This window comes from Microcaecilia unicolor, chromosome 5, assembly GCF_901765095.1.
Source record: "Microcaecilia unicolor chromosome 5, aMicUni1.1, whole genome shotgun sequence".
Taxonomy (NCBI): Eukaryota; Metazoa; Chordata; class Amphibia; order Gymnophiona; family Siphonopidae; genus Microcaecilia; species Microcaecilia unicolor.
The window spans coordinates 24,966,380-24,985,250 of NC_044035.1; the positions used below are offsets into that span (position 1 = coordinate 24,966,380).

At 45.5% G+C, this 18,871-nt stretch overlaps 1 long non-coding RNA gene across 1 annotated transcript; it reads left to right on the plus strand.

Moving 5' to 3' along the window:
- Positions 1 to 9,559: 9,559 nt before the first annotated feature.
- On the plus strand, positions 9,560 to 15,871 carry LOC115469846. Its single transcript, XR_003942076.1, has 3 exons — positions 9,560 to 9,668; positions 11,422 to 11,424; positions 15,844 to 15,871. It is a non-coding gene; the product is annotated as an uncharacterized LOC115469846 (long non-coding RNA).
- Positions 15,872 to 18,871: the final 3,000 nt, after the last annotated feature.

Below are 18,871 nucleotides of genomic sequence, written 5' to 3' on the forward strand. Positions count from 1 at the left end.
ATCATAGAGGGGCTAAAGCCCTCAGTGCTCATAAAGGAACTCAACTAAGAATATGTGCCAGTAAAAACCAGCACTTGGTATCATCTTAGCTTCAACTAAGATAGTTCCAGAGAAGAACTGTTTGCATTCCAGCTTCATCGCTGTTAGCCTTCCACAACGAACACAGACAGTGGAACAGGCAGCCTATGTACATGGCTTTGTCCAGAAGCCAGCTGGGAAACTTCAGCCGGAAGTCCGAGAGGGAAAGGAGAGACCTGTCACACAGAGTAGTGGGAGCCAAAGGATTTTTCCTGCCCAGATTACCCCACTGTACCACCAGGAATCCAGTGCAATTTTTCTAGCAAAAAAGGTGCCAGTACTCAAACGCCAGGCCACCCTTCAGGGGTGGGGTGATGACTGAGGGACTCACCCCACAATAGCCAGGCCCCCTGCAACCAGTCACAGAATCTATGACAAGGCAGAATTGGTGTGTAGAGCCTGAGCTTGAGCTCTTTCATTAAAACTTTTGTGGTCCATGGGTCAATTTTAGCAGACACTGGAAAAGGTGCCGGTACTCAGTACCCCCTCAAAAAAAGCCCTGCAGGAATCATAAGGTAGGCTTTGGGAGGCCTACAGATAGGTGGGTGAGGAAAGTTTCAGGAGGGTGACTGATCTCTGTAGGGGAATTTTCAGGGCCGTGCCAAGGGTCTGTGGCGCCCCCCTGCAGGAGATCAGTTGGAGCCCCCTCCCCCCCTTGAAAATGATCGCTGCCCTCCCGCTCCCATGTCCCAACTGTCCGCCCTCTTCTCCCCCCCAAGATCCCTTTTAAATTTACCTCCGTCCGGCAGCGAAGGTGCGCCGCAGCGTCAGTGAAGGAGGCGACGCTCCTGATGTCTCTACTAGTCTTCCCTTCGCTCAATGTCCCGCCTTCTTCTAACGTCATTTTTTCTTGACGTCAGAAGAAGGCAGAACACTGAGCGAAGGGAAGACTAGTAGAGACGTCAGGAGTGCCGCCTCCTTCACTGACGCTGCGCCTTCGCTACCAGACGGAGGTAAATTTCAAAGGGATCTTGTTGGGGGGGAGAAGAGGATGGGCAGTTGGGACGTGGGAGGGCGAGGTAAGCATGGCGCGGCGGGGCGCCCTCCTGCCGTGCTTACCTCGCTTACTGTGTTGGCACGGCCCTGGGAGTTTTGGAGGATGAGTTAGGGGGGAGGTGAGGTGTGTGGATGGACTAAAGGGAGAGACAGAGATATGGACTGGATGCAGGCGGCGAGGGAGGAGAGACTGGTAGGACCCTAGTTTCTGATTTTGCCACCAGTCTTTCTCATGCCCACACTACCTGCCCTGCTGTTCACATTTAAAATACAAGCTGGTCACTCGCAGCCGACCGTGCTTTCTTTTTCTTTTTTGGTTGGGCAAGGGGAAATTTGCGGTGAGTTCATGAGTTGAGCACCCCCCAATCATTTTCAAAAGTAGGCTCCTAGATGCTAAGAGCAGAACATCCAGCAGGCAGAGCAGGCCCGAGAACCAGCGTTGCTCCATTTTAACCATCACTTTCTACTATGTGTCGTTTCCAAAACTTTTACTTTAAAACTGAAAGGCTAAGTGCTACTGTAAAAACAATATCTGAGTAACAAATCTGGAATCCCTTGACCATATGCAGCACCATACCAAGGGCTGCGTGAGCAGTGTGGCCGCACAAGGTGTGAATATGGAGGGGTGCAAAAATCCTGAGTTTTCCCCAGGAACTGCTTTTAGCTCTTTCTAATAACTAAGAAAAAAGTACATTCTTTTCTCTTCTTACCACAAGCTGTGAGAGACCCAGTGCAAATAATCCAGGCAGGCCCATTTCTCCTGAAGAAAGGGAGAATTACACAGTGACTGAAAACGGCCTAGTAACGAACATAGAAACTTAGAATATGATGCTAAACAAACAGAGATTTGAAAATTCCTCCACGACTTACTCACCAGAGAAGAAAGGCATTTGTCATACCCTCCTGCCCCAGCTCTCCACTCCCAATAAATTCTTGTATATAAGTATATTTGTTTCACAGAAACCCTGTGATAAGGTCATACTGTCTGCCTTGTGCATTTTTTTAAATTCTTTTGTATTAACCGTTCTCAGAACACAGACCAAGCAAGTACACAACTAATTAACTTTACACCCCAGATTCACTGGGTAAATCTCTCTTATCTGCACCCTTCTCCTCCACTGCTAACTCCAGACTCCGTCCTTTTATCTTGCTGCACCATATGCCTGGAATAGACTTCCTAAGCCATCCGTCAAGCTCCATCTCTGGCCCGTCTTCAAATCTAAGCTAAAAGCCCACCTTTTTGATGCAGCTTTTAACTCCTAACTAACCCTTATTCACTTGTTCAGAACCCTTATTTATCATCCTCACTTTAATATTCCCTTATCTCTTGTTTGTCCTGTTTCTCTGTCCTAATTAGATTGTAAGCTCTGTCGAGCAGGGACTGTCTCTTCATGTTCAAGTGTACAGTGCTGCGTACATCTAGTAGCGCTTTAGAAATGATAAGTAGTAGTAGTAGTAATAGAATCCTCCCCCAACCTTACCCCCCCCCCCACACACACACATTCCTGTATCCTATAAGTTGTTCAACAGTCTGCTCTATGCCAACGGTGTCAGGGTACACCAGAAAGGTTCCCAAATCTGGGAAAACAGACTCCTCACTGAGGAATCCAGATCTGTAAATGCTTGTCTTTTCAGTGACATCTGTAGAATCATCGAGTGCCACTGTGCTAAGGATGGTGTGTCCGCCATGAGCCAACATTGTAATAATATACACTTCTTCCCCAGCAAAATAGCTCATTTTACAAATTTCAGATATCCTCTTGGTGCCGGTCACACATAATGAATCCATAAGAGCAGTAGGACTCCAAGACCAAATGCACATTTTGGATACATGAGAACTGATGCGATCTCAATAGTCTGGGACAGGCCCCAAACATAGGACCTAAGGTGGCTCTAGGTTGTGAACATTTCAAGCGCACATCATTTGCCCTTTGCATTTTAAGGTGGACTGCCATTGGCCTTAGTTGATCCCTTCTTTGCAACACGCTTTCTTGAATTCTTTCACTGTCGGTGGAAAGCTTCTCCTACATCCATCTCATATTTTATACTTGAATGATGGAATCTAATTTTAAATTTTGAAAGACAATTTCCACTGGATAACCAAATACTGGTGAAGGTGCGCATGGAAAGCAATGGAGTGCACCCTGCACCAAACCTCTTTATACTGCTCCCCACCTCTACCAAATTTCTCTGCCTCTTTGAAAATTGGGTTTGCACAATAACAGTGGGATGGTATTTGCACAAATATGAACCAATCACAATGAATTGACCAAAATATTCTTTGACGCAAGGTAACGCATAAAATCCCAAACTGAACAACCCAATGCTCAAAATGATTCTTCTTAACTAATTTAAGTGTTAAAGGATAAGCAGGCTCATGTAGATTCTATTTAGGCCTCAGCGGCAACTTGTTTCACAAGGGCCACTGTACCCTTGATTCTCCTGCCTCTTCACAGGTCAATAACAATTTACACTTTCTTACATTTTAATAATTTATACCCAAACTTTCTTGTTTTTTTTTTTTCAAAACATTTTTTTTAATCATTTCCACTAAAATAGTAAGTCAATGCTGCTTGGCTTCAGCATGAAGATTTGCTTTATATGGAACCGCTAGCCATGGCTTTATATGGCTAGCGGTCCCATATCAAGTGAAGCTTCATGCTGAAGCTAAGTAGCGTTGAGTTACTATTTTAGTGGAAACCAGTTGTAAAGGACTAAAGTACAAGCAGATGCATGCGACCACATTCTCGTACTTGGGCACGCAAGTGTGGAATGCACTGCCTACAGACCTGAGAACAATCGGCGAAACAACTATCTTTCGCAAATCTCTTAAGACATATCTCTTCAGCAAGGCATACAATGAGAACTAATAGCCACAATAATCCACCCGACAATCCACTCAATTAAGATAACTCATCTATTAGAGCTACCTAAATCACTCTTCTTCTTTTGCCCTCATTTAACCTCTACACAACATTAAATGTATACGTCACCTTGCAATGACAATGTTAACATAACTATGTAAGCCACATTGAGCCTGCAAATAGGTGGGATAATGTGGGATACAAATGCAATAAATAAAATAAATAAATGAAATGATAAAAACATTTTTGAAAACACAAGAAATGTTTGGACATAAATTATTAAAATACTAGTAAAAAAGGCCCGTTTGTGGAACGAATGAAACGGGCGCTAGCAAGGTTTTCCTGGGAGTGTGTATGTTTGAGAGAGAGAGCCAGAGTGAATGTGCGGGTGTGTGAGACTGTCTGTGTGACAGTGTGTGTGTGAAAATGAGAGTGTGACAGGGCCCCTCCCCTGTTCCCAATGGCCCTCACCCCGTTCCCTCCCCTCCTTTTCCTCCTCCTTCCCACACTTTGGGTTTCTTAAAGCTTTCAAAAGTCTATGTACCCCCGTGGCCCTAACGCCCAGTATCCAGATACCCCAGCGCTTTCCTCCTCACCCCTCCCCCAAGATGTAATACTTTCACGTCCTTCATTTTTTTAAAAAAGTGTCCTATCTACCCTGTGTACAAATGCCCGGCATTCAGATTGTGTTCCTCTCGTAAATTTTCATTTCTTTCATTCATTCAGAACTTGCCCCCCCCCCCCCCCCCCCCCCGAACACTTTTGGTTCCTTCAGTCTTTTAAAACTCTCCTATCTACCCAGTGTCCTAATGGCCAGCATTCAGATTGTTTTCCTTTCCAAATGTTCATGTCTTTCAGTCGTTCAGAACTCCCCCCTCCCCCATTTAACACTTTCGGTTCCTTCAGTCTTTTAAAACTCTCCTATCAACCCTGTGTCCTAATGGCCAGCACTCAGATTGTTTTGCTTTGCCAAATTGTCTGTCACTGAGGTCACTGAGGTCAGTGCGTGCCTGCCTAGCAGACCACTTCCGGCAGGCACGGTCCCAAGCACATCCTGTTGGAGGTGAGAATTATTATATAGGATAAGAAAGTTTAAATTGTTATTGACCTGTGAAGAGGCAGGCGAATCAAGGGTACAGTGGCCCTTGTGAAACAAATTGCCGCTGAGGTCAAAATAGAATCTACATGAGCCTGCTTATCCTTTAACACTTAAATTAAGAATCATTTGGAGCAAATATGAACCAATAGCATACAGCCTGTGTATCGTAATTAGTTTTATCTCTTGCAAACATCTGGGACCTTTTATGGTCTCGAAAGCTCATGCACTTGAAATCTTCTATGTTGGCCCTTTAAATTAAGCTATCGCAATCTACCATGATTACAAACTCTCTTCAAAATGTGACTCATGCCAAGAGAGCTGTTCAAAGAATTGTACTACTAACAGCGTTTAATTCGTGCAGGATGTGTGCTATTGCTTGCTATGTGTACATTTGAAAAGTTGCCAACTATTTGATGAATACTAAAATTTAGATTTAATTATTTGCCTTTCCAAATCCAAGTTTAAGATGGGTAACATACAGGTGAAGAAGGTATTTCACTGCCCCCAGAGGATTTACAATCAGGGGGATGTTTATTAAAACGCTTTATAACATATGTACTGATAAGCAGGTCTAGGTGGTGCACAGTCTAAAATTACTACTACTACTAATACAAATCATTTCTATAGCTCTACCAGTCGTATGCAGTGCTTTACAATTGAACATGAAGAAGAGACAGTCCCTGCTCAAAAGAGCTTACAATCTAAATCAGGACAGACAGACAGGACCAATAAGGGATAAGGGTAGGACAGACAGATAGGACACATAGGAATGATTCTAAATGGAATGTTGCTACTATTTGAGATTCTACATGGAATGTTAATGTTGCTATTCCGCTAGCAGCATTCCATGTAGAAGCCTGCCCTTGCAGATCAGCAACGCGGCCGCGCAGGCTTCTGTTTCTGTGACTCACAGAAACAGAAGCCTGCGCGGCCGCGTTGCTGATCTGCAAGGGCAGGCTTCTACTACTACTATAAATCATTTCTATAGCGCTACCAGTCGTACGCAGCGCTTCACAATTGAACATGAAGAAAAGACAGTCCCTGCTCAAAAGAGCTTACAATCTAAATCAGGACAGACAGACAGGACCAATAAGGGATAAGGGTAGGACAGACAGATAGGACACATAGGAATGATTCTAAATGGAATGTTGCTACTATTTGAGATTCTACATGGAATGTTAATGTTGCTATTCCACTAGCAGCATTCCATGTAGAAGCCTGCCCTTGCAGATCAGCAACGCGGCCGCGCAGGCTTCTGTTTCTGTGACTCACAGAAACAGAAGCCTGCGCGGCCGCGTTGCTGATCTGCAAGGGCAGGCTTCTACTACTACTATAAATCATTTCTATAGCACTACCAGTCGTACGCAGCGCTTCACAATTGAACATGAAGAAAAGACAGTCCCTGCTCAAAAGAGCTTACAATCTAAATCAGGACAGACAGACAGGACCAATAAGGGATAAGGGTAGGACAGACAGATAGGACACATAGGAATGATTCTAAATGGAATGTTGCTACTATTTGAGATTCTACATGGAATGTTAATGTTGCTATTCCACTAGCAGCATTCCATGTAGAAGCCTGCCCTTGCAGATCAGCAACGCGGCCGCGCAGGCTTCTGTTTCTGTGAGTCTGACGTCCTGCACGTACGTCAGACTCACAGAAACAGAAGCCTGCGCGGCCGCGTTGCTGATCTGCAAGGGCAGGCTTCTACTACTACTACTACAAATCATTTCTATAGCACTACCAGTCGTACGCAGCGCTTCACAACTGAACATGAAGAAAAGACATGAAGGGTAGGACAGACAGATAGGACACTAAGGGATAAGGGACTATTGAAGAGAGGAAGACAAGATAAAGGTTACAAACAAGTGGAAAGTTAGGAGTCAAAAGCAACATCAAACAGGTGGGCCTTTAGTCTAGATTTGAAGGCGGCTAGAGATGGAGCTTGACGTAGCGGCTCAGGAAGTTTATTCCAGGCAAAAGGTGCGTCAAGATAAAAGGAACGGATAAAATCACACAACAAAACGAGAAGGGAACATCAGCAGGATAGGAAAGCAGACAGCAGGCGACTAAGATCGTGCACGCAAATTAGCAATATTCATTTATAAACAGCGTACAGACATATGGACCCAAACTGTGGTAAAAAGTGGCCGTAGCATGTCCTTATGTGGGTCATTCCAGTGCACTAAGGCCATTTTTACTGCCAGTGGAAAATGGCCAATTTTTCTATTTTTTTTTTAAATTAATGGCCATGTGCTAATTTTCCCATTAGTGCATGAGCTCCTACCACCACCTATTTTGTAGGTGGTAAGGGCTCATGTGATAAATTGGTTAGCACGCGGCAATATAGTTGCACTAACTTAGCACAGAACATGCCTACTCTCTGCCTTCAGCGTGTGCCAGTCAAAAAATGACCATGGGATGCGTGAGCATGCCTCCTGGCAGGGCCGTGCCAAGGGTCTGTGGCGCCCCCCTGCAGAAGATCAGTTGATGCCCCCAGCGCCCCCCCCCCCGCAGACGAACAGTTGGCGTGCACGCCCCCTCCCCCCCGTGAAAATGATCGCTGCCCTCCCATCCACACTCCTCTCTCCCCTGCCCTCCCTCTCCCATGTCCCAACTGCCTGCCCTCTTCTCCCCCCCCCCCCAAGATCCCTTTTAAATTTACTTCCATCCGGCAGCGAAGGCGCAGCATCAGTGAAGGAGGCGGCGCTCCCGACGTCTCTACTAGTCTTCCCTTCGCTCAATGTCCCGCCTTCTTCTGACGTCATTTCCTTGACATCAGAAGAAGGCGGCACACTGAACGAAGGGAAGACTAGTAGAGACGTCGGGAGCGCCGCCTCCTTCACTGACGCTGCGCCTTCGCTGCCGGACGGAGGTAAATTTAAAGGGGATCTTGTTGGGGGGGGAGAAGAGGGCGGGCAGTTGGGACATGGGAGCGGGAGGGCGAGGTAAGCATGGTGCGGACAGCGCCCTCCTGCCGTGCTTACCTCGCTTACAGTGTTGGCACGGCCCTGCCTCCTGGTAAGGCCTTTTTTGCTGCATTAAGCTCCAGGGCATGGTGTTGCTGTGCACCATCATCCAAGCCAGGCTGCTCCAGGGTGTGGTGTTGCTGTGCGACATCATCCAGACCAGGCTGGTCCTGAGCCGGCTGTTCAGCAGCTGGAGGGTGCCCTGTGTGTGCAAAAGGTTTGCAGTTGAGATCACCAGATCCTACAGGGCTTGAATAGTGGTGCAGCTGGCTGTTGGGAGGCAGGGACCGGAAAGACTGGGGGCAGTTGTTGTTACCTGCGGGACATGTTTGAGGGGTGGCACCAACAAGATGGCATAGCAGGGAACTGCGGAGACAATGATAGCAGAGCTGTCCCGAGAGAGATGTCTAGCTATGGGCAAGTAGGACGGTTTCTGATGCTGCTGGAGGGCCCTGGCTGATTGGTACTATGGATGGGCCATTGTTACAGTTTTTGTCAGGGATGAGGGGGTGTGTGCGTCCCCACGCCTATGTGTTCTGCAGCTGGCTGGGAGATGGCTGGGGACCCTGTCTGAACCACCCACTGCTGGGACCCCCCAAAGGTAATGGTCACCTCTGCTGGAACCTCCGCCCCCCCCAGGATAAAGACAGTTCCCAGACATTCAAGTGGGAAACCTAGGCTTGGGGACATCTATCTGTGGGGTACTTATGCTAGCTATTGTAGGGTCCTGACTGATGGCAGTGGCTGCCCATCCCCACATCACTCATAGTACTCAGTACCCACACCTTTTCCACTGCCTGCTGAAATTGATCCATGGTCCCTGTAATACACCTGAGCAAGGACTGGGAGTGGGCCTCTAGAATAACAAAGCTGGACAAAGGGATATAAATTAAAACAACTGTTTATTTAATTAGATCCTGAGGCCTGTTAACATCACAGGGCCGGGATCACAGGGAAAAACAACCTTTGCAGCTCAATAAGCAGTCTTAAGCTGGCTACAGGCTGGCAAGGTCTGAACACAGTCTGGTTCAGACCTTGCCGGCCCCAGCCCAAACACAGCCTGGGAGTCTTTCTCAGTTCTTCTCTGAATACTAGGGTCTGGCTCCAGCCAGACCCCAGAGTAAGGCTTGTTAAGAAGCAAAAGCGACTTACCTCAGCCAGGTCACTATTCTTAATCATAGGTTGTGGTGATGTACCCTCGGGCTTCAACTCATTCTTCTCTGTGGGCCTCTATAACCTCAGTCAGGCCCAGGGTTGCCAAATAAAAAAAAAAATTCCCACACAAAACAGCCCAAAACCCGGCCAAAAACCGCACACACCCCACCCCCGCCGTCATCAACCCCGCCCCTTCCGTCATCAGCCCCAGCCCTGCCGTCATCAACCCCGCCCCTTCCGTCATCACCCCTGCCCCCGCCGTCATCAGCCCCACCCCCACCGTCATCGCCCCGCCCAATACGTCACCAAACCCCGCCCAAAATGTCACAACCCCGCCTCTGTCGCCATTAGCCCCACCCCCGCCGGCCGAAAAACTGCCCCAAAATCCGCACAAAAAAAACAAAACGAGCCCAAAAAAACGCAACCCGCCGCGGGCAAAAGTTTCCCGCGGCGGGTTGCGGAAAAACGCTCAATTGGGCAGGAAAACCGACCATCTGGCAACCGTGGTCAGGCCCTGTCTTATATACTTTCTGGCCTAGGCTCCACTTCTTCTCCCGGCTCACTTCCTCCCGGGCGTGACTAGTGCTCTTAAGGTGGCTCAGGCTGTCTATGGGACTATTCTTAAGGGTGAGGGGCAGAGTTCAATAAACCCCACCACAGTCCCCAAGCCTTCATGAAAGAGCCTAGGTTCTGTACACCCCAAACACACACATTGCCCCTAACCTAGAAAAATGTAAAACTAGCATACAAATTTGTGCACACAAGTTATAGAATAAGGTCAGTTGAATGCATAAGTTTGACAATGATTGTTAATTTTTCTTTGCAATCTGGTATCATTCTGCCTTGCACCACTGATATTTTTCTTGGTCATCTCCACTGTTTCCTGTGTTACATCATGGTGTGTGGAATTCTGTTATTCTATTTTGTCCTCCCCGGGTTTCGTAAAGCCCATAGCACTGAGTCGTCAATATTATCTACAATAACATAGTAAATGACGGCAGAAAAAGACCTGCATGGTCCATCCAGTCTGCCCTAGAAGATAAACTCATATGTGCTACTTTTTGTGTATACCTTACCTTGATTTGTACCTGTCTTTTTCAGGGCACAGACTGTGTAAGTCTGCCCAGCACTATCCCCGCCTCCCAACCACCAGCCCCACCTCCCACCACCGGCTCTGGCACAGACCGTATAAGTCTGCCCAGCACTATCCCCTCCTCCCGCCACCGGCTCTGCCACCCAATCTCGGCTAAGCTCCTTAGGATCCATTCCTTCTGAACAAGATTCCTTTATGTTTATCTCACGCATTTTGGAATTCCGTTACCGTTTTCATTTCCACCACCTCCCGCTGGAGGGCATTCCAAGCATCCACTACTCTCTCCATGAAAAAATACTTCCTGACATTATTCTTGAGTCTGCCCCCCTTCAATCTCATTTCATGCCCTCTCGTTCTACCGCCTTCGCACCTCCGGAAAAGGTTCGTTTGCGGATTAATACCTTTCAAATATTTGAACGTCTGTATCATATCACCCCTGTTTCTCCTTTCCTCCAGGGTATACATGTTCAGGTCATCAAGTGCTTCAACAGGGTTTGGAAAATCGTGGTAAAAGTTTTTTTGCTTTTTTTTTTCCAGCTGCCTTTGATATGGTGTGCCATACTATTTTGATAGAGAGGCTCCGGATGTTTGATATACGTGGCTCAGTGTTGAAGTGGTTCTGTGCTTTTTTGGCAGACAAGAAACGGGAAGTAAAGGTGGGTGGTCGTGCTTCTTTGTTGGCCTTGTTGGTTGCCGGTGTTCCCCAAGGCTCAGCATTGTTGGCAGTATTGTTCAACTTGCATTTGGTTCCTTTGCGTTGGCAGTTGAAGGAACTGAATATCTATTACAGAATGTATGCAGATGATTATTCCGTTCATTTTTTTCCATTTGAGGCCTTTTGTGGATGCGGAGCGATGGGTAGGTGTTAGGCACGTAGCCAGTTGGACGCAGGACAATACTCAGATGTCGTTATCTTCTGTACAGATTAATTTGAATGGTCAGATGATTCCTGATTCTAGGCAGGCTAAAGGTTTGGGAATTTCCCTTGCATTGAAACCGTATGCGCACCAATTTGTGAAAGATTGCTTTCTATAAAGTTGCATTTGTTGAAGAAAGTGAAACCAACCTTAGCTAAGGCAGATTTTAGAATAGCTGTACTATCAATAATTGATTACTGTAACTCTTTGCTTTTAGACCTCCCACAGTTAACTATTAAATCATTACAGATGGTACAAAATGCAGCAGCACGTCTGATTATGGTTGTTTCGCTGTTCCGACATGTTACCCCTGTTTTGATAGAACTGCACTGGCTGCTAGTTAGTGAGAGGATTTGGTTTAAAATGCCGCTATTCATGCATCAGGTGTTAAGGCAACAACACCCCACTACGGCAGCCGCTGAAACCGGATGCAGCGAGGCTTTTTGCGGTCACACCCCTTTAGAATTTTTAGCTTGCAGAGACAAGAAGGTGTGTCTTTTTCATTTGCCAGCCTTGAGGATGGAACCACCTGCCTGGGTATATTAAGATTGTTTTCTGATACATCCAGATTTAAAAAGCAGCTGAACTCCGTGTTTTTTTCAGCATGCATATGATCTTGAGATATAGAGAAAATATTTGCTGTTAGCATATTGATAGTGTGTCAGGTGTTGTATGCTGCTGGATATTTATTTTTAAACTAGTAAAAAAGCCCAGTTTCTGATGCAAATGAAACAGGGGCTAGCAAGGTTTTCTTCTGTGTGCATGTGGGAGTGTGTGTGTCCCTGCCCTCTCTCCCTTCCCCTGTGCTGTGTCCCCTCTGCTCTCTGTCCCCTCCCCCCTCGGAGTCGAGTCCTTCAGTGTTAAGTTTCCTGCTGTGCTGTGTTTGTGTTACAGAGATAGTGAGGGCTTCTGCCCTCTCTCCCCTCCCCCCTCTGAGTCCTTCACTGTTACAGAGAGAGCGATTTGATTTCGTGCTTTGCTGTGTTTTCCTTCACTGTTTGTGTTACAGAGAGAGCGAGGGCGGGGCAGACACTCATGGGGAAACCGGATATCTCTCCCCCTTCACACTTCCGGCTGGAGGCTTCATTTAGAACGTTGGTGGTGCCTTTTATATATAGAGATGTTTTTTTTTAAGTATGTTGTTGCGCTATGGATTGCTAATGATTTTTTATTATGTATGTTTATTAAATATAGGTGGGTTATAAATGTGACAAATAAATAAAGAAATGACTCAATTTAATAATAAACTGATAATTGGTGTTAATGAGCAATAGGCTATAATTGGCCTTAATTGGCACCAATTAGCAGTTGTATGCATAACTGCCCTTAGTCACTATTCTACAAGTTGTGCACTCAAATTCCAGAGCATGCAACTTTGAGGGAAGCGTGGACCTGGCTAGAGGCCGATCGAAATTGCTTTTTTCCATTTCAGCCCAAATCAAAACTGCAACCAAACTAACTGAAAACTTTTGGCAGAAACCGAGACTACAGTGGAAACTCATCACCTGGTTTCGGCCAAAGCCAAAACCAAAACCTCAAGTTTGGTGCAGGATTGTGAACCAATGAGGGCTGCTGGGGATTGCCGGAGCTTTCAGGCTGTATCCCTCTGCTAAACCCACAGTATCCAAACCCGAATGTAATAATTTAAATAATGAAAGAGGATATTTTACCGCCAAGCAAAATAACCTTCACACACATGGACCGCAGGTAATGAATACTGAAACTAAAAACCATGGTGCTTTTGCAGTAACTGACTGAGCCACACTCATAACTCGTAACTCTGAAGAGAGACTAATTCATAAGAAGCTTATCATCCCAAATCTACAGACTTAAATTCCAGCTAAAAGCATTTATTTGGAACACGCTATTTATCATATAAACTATTGTGCAAGATCATAACTGCATTACTTGTAACTGCAGTACCAAAAAAACTGTTGTTAGTTCACCATTTGAGAGAGAGAGCAAAAGAAAAGGCAGAGATACATTAAGAGGAAAATAAAAACTCCACATAACAAAAAAACTAAAGAGAGCCTGAAGATGGCCCAAGCTACTTTAGTGATGGGGGGGGGGGGGGGGTCTAGGAGGGCGATCCTTGAGGGGATTGGAAGTAACCACACCTTTACCAGTCAAAAAAAGTAGACAATTGCATGGTATCTAACATAATGCACACCCTGCAGGGTAATCACACATTACATGGATATGTATTTATTTATTTATTACATTTGTACCCCACACTTTCCCACAAATGGCAGGCTCAATGCGGCTTACATAGTAACAATAAAAAAAAGAATTACAAAGTCATAAGAAGAATATACAATTTGTAGTAAACGTAATATTAATGGGGTTAACGGATAAGTACATTGAGCATGGGAGGAGTTGGGTGCAGAAGGACATGAGCATTAGGAGGTAGGCGTAGGAAGATGGCGAGGAATAGATATGGGATAGCAATAAGGATAATGGGAAACATGGTCAATGTATAACAATCGTCGGTAAGAACCATGTGGGTAGGCTTTAGTTAAGTTGAATCGTTAGGGTAGGCTTTCTTGAAAAGATGGGTCTTCAATGCTTTCCTGAAGGGCAAAAGGCTGTTGATTGTTCGTATGGGTCTTGGTAGAGCGTTCCAAAGCTGGCTACCCAAAAAGGAAAAATTGGATGCGTAGAAGGATTTGTACTTAATACCTTTGCAGTTGGGAAGGTGTAAATTAAGGTAAGTACGGGAAGACGTCAAACTGTTTCTGATTGGGAGGTTGATAAGTTTGCTCATGTAGGTAGGGGCTTCTCCGTATAATATCTTGTAGATCATTGTGTGAACTTTAAAGGAGAAAGGTTGCCCCCAATTGCAGAGCCTGCGGTCTCAGTAATAAAAATTGCAGTCTCTTCTTCTGGCTGTTCTTGATACATTCGGAAACATATGTATTTTACAATTCATAAACAGAATATATTTATATTTGAAGAATAGCTTCAAGAACTATTCCTTGTCAGAATCTAATGCCAGTTGTACCAGTAATGTTGCTGGAACCAGGGCTTCTGTATCTGACTTTTCAAGAAAATATGTTAAATCCAAGCTGTCCACAGAAAGACCTTGTTGGTTAGGAAAAGATGTCTTTTTTTCTAACAGTAAGATAATAAATGTTTGAAATCGGAGGATAAGAGGCTTCCGAAACCTTTAGCACTTCAGTTAGATATTTCTTAAACGTATCATAAGCAGAAACAGAACATTTAGGAAAATTGATTAATCTGACATCTGACAGCATTTTCCAAGTTTTCCACTATTATTACAGATATTAACACTGTCTTTCATCCAGGTAACACCTCTAGTCTCCAAAGTCTGAAGCTTTGTCTCAATTGTTTCAGTCTTCCAAATCAGAGACTTTACTTTTCAAAGCCAATGTTTCAGTCACAATTAAACTACAGTGTGAAGATAAGTTCTGTATCTCAGCACCCAGTGAGGCCTGAAGGGAAGAAATTGCTTCCCAAGTTGATTCTAAATTAAAAACCAATGGCCTCTGCAAGGGGTGGTTATCTCAGGCCTACGTCCCATCGAAAGCAGTTGAGTACCTGTGGTTCCAGGGGTAACAACTTCAGACTGCGAAAACTCCTTTGTTGTCGGCACACTCATTGATTTTCCCTGCAGCACAAAGACCTCGGGTCCTCCTTCTCCTTCTATGCAACTCTGCTGCAAACTTCCCTCGCTACCCAGCCCAGCGCCAGTGATGAGCCAGCAGACTCTGTGTCTCTGGAGACACAATGTTTCGAGGAAGGAAGGGCTAATCTCTGTCATGTTGCCTCCTCTAGCCAACGTCTGCTTTGGAATCCCCCAACTCGGACCACGCACCACAAAAGCGTCCATTGATCTCGGAAAAAGTGCTGTTGAACCAGGTTCCACTGGGAAAACCCGGGTGTTTGATTTCCTTTTCACCATCAGTACATGGACCAGGAAAAAGGCTTCTTGTGGAGCAACTCACGGGCAGCCATCTTCTCAAGCAACTTTTAAAGTTTGAAAAACAATGAATAGCAGCCATATATCCCCTTTTACAACAGAATTTTGTGAAAACTCGATACTCAGTTGCTCTTCACTTTGCGGAGGTCAAAATAGTTGGGGATGAATTGACCCCAAACGCTTACTCCAAGGAGCTTCAGACTTTAAAGTGCAATAGTGAATCATCTTGAAATCCTGACCTGAGAAGGGAGGCTTTGACTTCTGAAAGCTAGGCAAATAATATATTAAGTTAATCCAATAAAAAGGTATGCTAGGACACCAACCGGGCACCCTAGGGGGCACTGCAGTGGACTTCACAACTTGCTCCCAGCTGCATAGCTCCCTTACCTTCGGTGCTGAGCCCCCCCCAAAACCCACTCCCCACAACTGTACACCACTACCATAGCCCTTAGGGATGAAGGGGGGCACCTACATGTGGGTACAGTGGGTTTTGGGTGGGTTTTGGAGGGCTCACATTTACCACCATAAGTGTAACAGGTAGGGGGGGGGGGGGGATGGCCTGGGTCCGCCTGCCTGGAGTGCACAGCACCCACTAAAAACTGCTCCAGAGACCTGCAGACTGCTGTCAGAGAGCTGGGTATGACATTTGAGGCTGGCATAGAGGCTGGAAAAAATGTTTTAAAATGTTTTTTTTTTGGTGGGAGGGGGTTGGTGACCACTGAGGGGGTAAGGGGAGGTCATCCCCGGTTCCCTCCGGTGGTCATCTGGTCAGTTCGGACACCTTTTCGAGGCTTGGTCGTGAAACAAATTGGACTAACTAAAGTCGGCCAAATGCTCATCAGGGACGCCCTTCTTTTTTCCATTATCGGCCGAGGACGCCCATCTCTTAAGCACGCCCCCGTCCCGCGTTCGGTACACTGCTGACACGCTCCCGTGAACTTTGGTTGCCCCTGCGACAGAAAGCAGTTGAGGACACCCACAATCGGCTTTCAATTATGCCGATTTGGGCGACCCTGAGAGAAGGACGCCCATCTCCCAATTCGTGTCGGAAGATGGGCATCCTTCTCTTTCAATTATGCCCCTGACAGTGTACCTGAATGTAACTCACCTTGAGCTACTACTGAAAAAAGGTGGGAGTCGAATTCAAAACTTGTAATTCTGAATCCAGGCAATTCATATTGTCCATAAATTTTTTTTATTTTTGTTACATTTGTACCCCGCGCTTTCCCACTCATGGCAGACTCAATGCGGCAGGCAATGGAGGGTTAAGTGACTTGCCCACAGTCACAAGGAGCTGCCTGTGCCGGGAATTGAACTCAGTTCCTCAGTTCCCCAGGACGAAAGTCCACCACCCTAACCACTAGGCCCATTCCTTCAATCCTACAGCTTTCTCAGCCTTTTAACATTTGTAGACCTAAATTACAATTCAAATATTCATAAGACAAGACAATTTTAGAATCTTTTTAACCAGAACCGATGGGAAATGCAGCCTTCTAAACATTCAAAGCTAGAGTCCTGTTAACATTAAGAAGAAAAAAGAAAAAAAAAGCCACAGCCAGAATTCCCCTTATAGTGACATACAACCCAGAGCTGGAAAAATTAAGCAAAATCATAAAAGATCTACAGCCTCTACTCCAGGAGGTTGAATTACTGAAAGAGATATTCCCATCCCCACCAGTGCTGGCCTTCCGACAGCCACCCAACTTAAAACACAAGCTAATCAGAAGTATACTCCCAACACAGACTCAAAAAGAAGAGAATGGCACACATCATTGCCATGTATCCAGCTGCAAACTATGCCAAAACATTTCACAGGATCCCAAGGTCATTCACAAAGGAAAAATATTCAACATTAAGGAATCTTTCACGTACTCATCTTCCAATGTAGTATATATCATTCAATGTAAAAAATGCAACGAAGGCTGCTACATTGGAGAAACAAGTCAGATGCTAAAGAAGAGATTTAATTTACATAGACACCATATGAAAAATGCTAGTACCAATCAGGATATCACCTCTGTGGGGCAGCACTTTACAAAACCAGAACACTGTACTGGTGATTTCATGGTAAGAATCCTGAAAGGGAACTTTAAAACAATACAGGAACGTAAGACCTTTGAAGTCAGAATGATTAAATATTTTGACACCCACCAGACAGGACTTAACAAAGATCTGGGTTTTCTAGCCCATTATAAACCATAAAATTGTACTGCTTTGCCACCCTCCTATCTCCATGCATATCTCCCTGTCCCTCATCCACCGGACTCTTCCTGTCTCTCACCTATCCACCCCCATCCTGTTAGACTGTCACTGAAATGCTTTGATCTTTCACTTATATATACTGTCATCTACCAACATTTGCTTATTTCCAATCTGACGAAAAAGGGCAACCTTTGAAAGCAAATCAAGAAATGTATTAAGTTATGTCCAATAAAAAAGGTATCATCTTATTTTCTTTTCCATGTTTTATTTCTATTGATTACTGTTAACATTAAGAAACCTTTCTTTGGCAATACTGCCACCTAATGGAACATTAGGGTACTTTTTAAAATTAATTATTCAACCAGTCAAACCATTCCCATCTTTTAACGCCGCCTCCAGTACTGGCTCCTCAAAAGAATGTCAATAAGCATCCCAGTGCAATTTCTGCACAAACACTTTTCACAAAATCAAGCAATTATCCGCTCTAATTAGAATTTATGCTTGCAATTCTCTAAGTATATTCTGTAAAGTGATGGTAGTAAATTCTAAAGCGTGGATCTCAAAAGCGGCATGGCCATGGGATGGGCATGGGTGGGCCGTGAGCGTTCCTACAAATTATGTGCAGTGTTATAGAATATGCCCGATACGGGCCTAAGTTAGACGTGGACATATACACCAGGTTTTAGTTAGTGTAAATGGCTGCACCTAAATCTTAGTTGCGGAGATGGGCGTATGTGTATTCTATAAACCGCTCCTAACTCTAGGTGAGGTTTATAGAATAGTGCTAAAGAATTCCTCCTTAAGGGCTAGATTCTATATACGGCGTCTTAAAAATCAGCGCAGGGAAAAAATACGCCTGGGCATATTCTATAAATTACGCCTAAAGTAAGGAACGGTTTATAGAATACGCCTAGGGCCCAACCATGTTGACTAAGTCTAGTCACGGGAATTGTAAATGCCAGCGACTAAGGTGGGAAACGGGAGTACTCTATAACAGCGCACATAATTTATAGAAAGGCCCAAGATTTGCCCATTCCATGCCCATGGCCATGCCTTTTCAGCAGTGCGTATTAGAATTTATGTGCATCACTTTATAGAACACGCTTAACAAGTTGTGTGCATAAATTTGAATTAAAGCCAATTAGTGTCAATAGTTGCTTGTTAACTGGCAATTATCAGCACTGACTGGCTTGTTACGATCATTAAGTTGCGAGTGCAATACAGAATATGACCTGAATTGCATATGCAACTCAAGCAGAAGCAGGGGCGTAGCCAGACTTCGGCAGGAGGGGGGTCCAGAGTCCGAGGTGAGGGGGCACATTTTAGCCCCCCCCCCAGCGCCACCAAACCCCCCCACCACCATTGCCGACCTCACCGCCCACACCACCAACTTTGCCCCCCCTGCCGATGACCTTCTCGACCCCCCCCCCCCGCCGACCCTCTCGACCCCCCTCCTGCCACCAACCCGCAGTTGCCTACCTTTGCTGGCGGGGGACCCCAATCCTCGCCAGCCGAGGTCCTCTTCTTCCCGTTGTACGTGCAGGACGTCAGAAACAG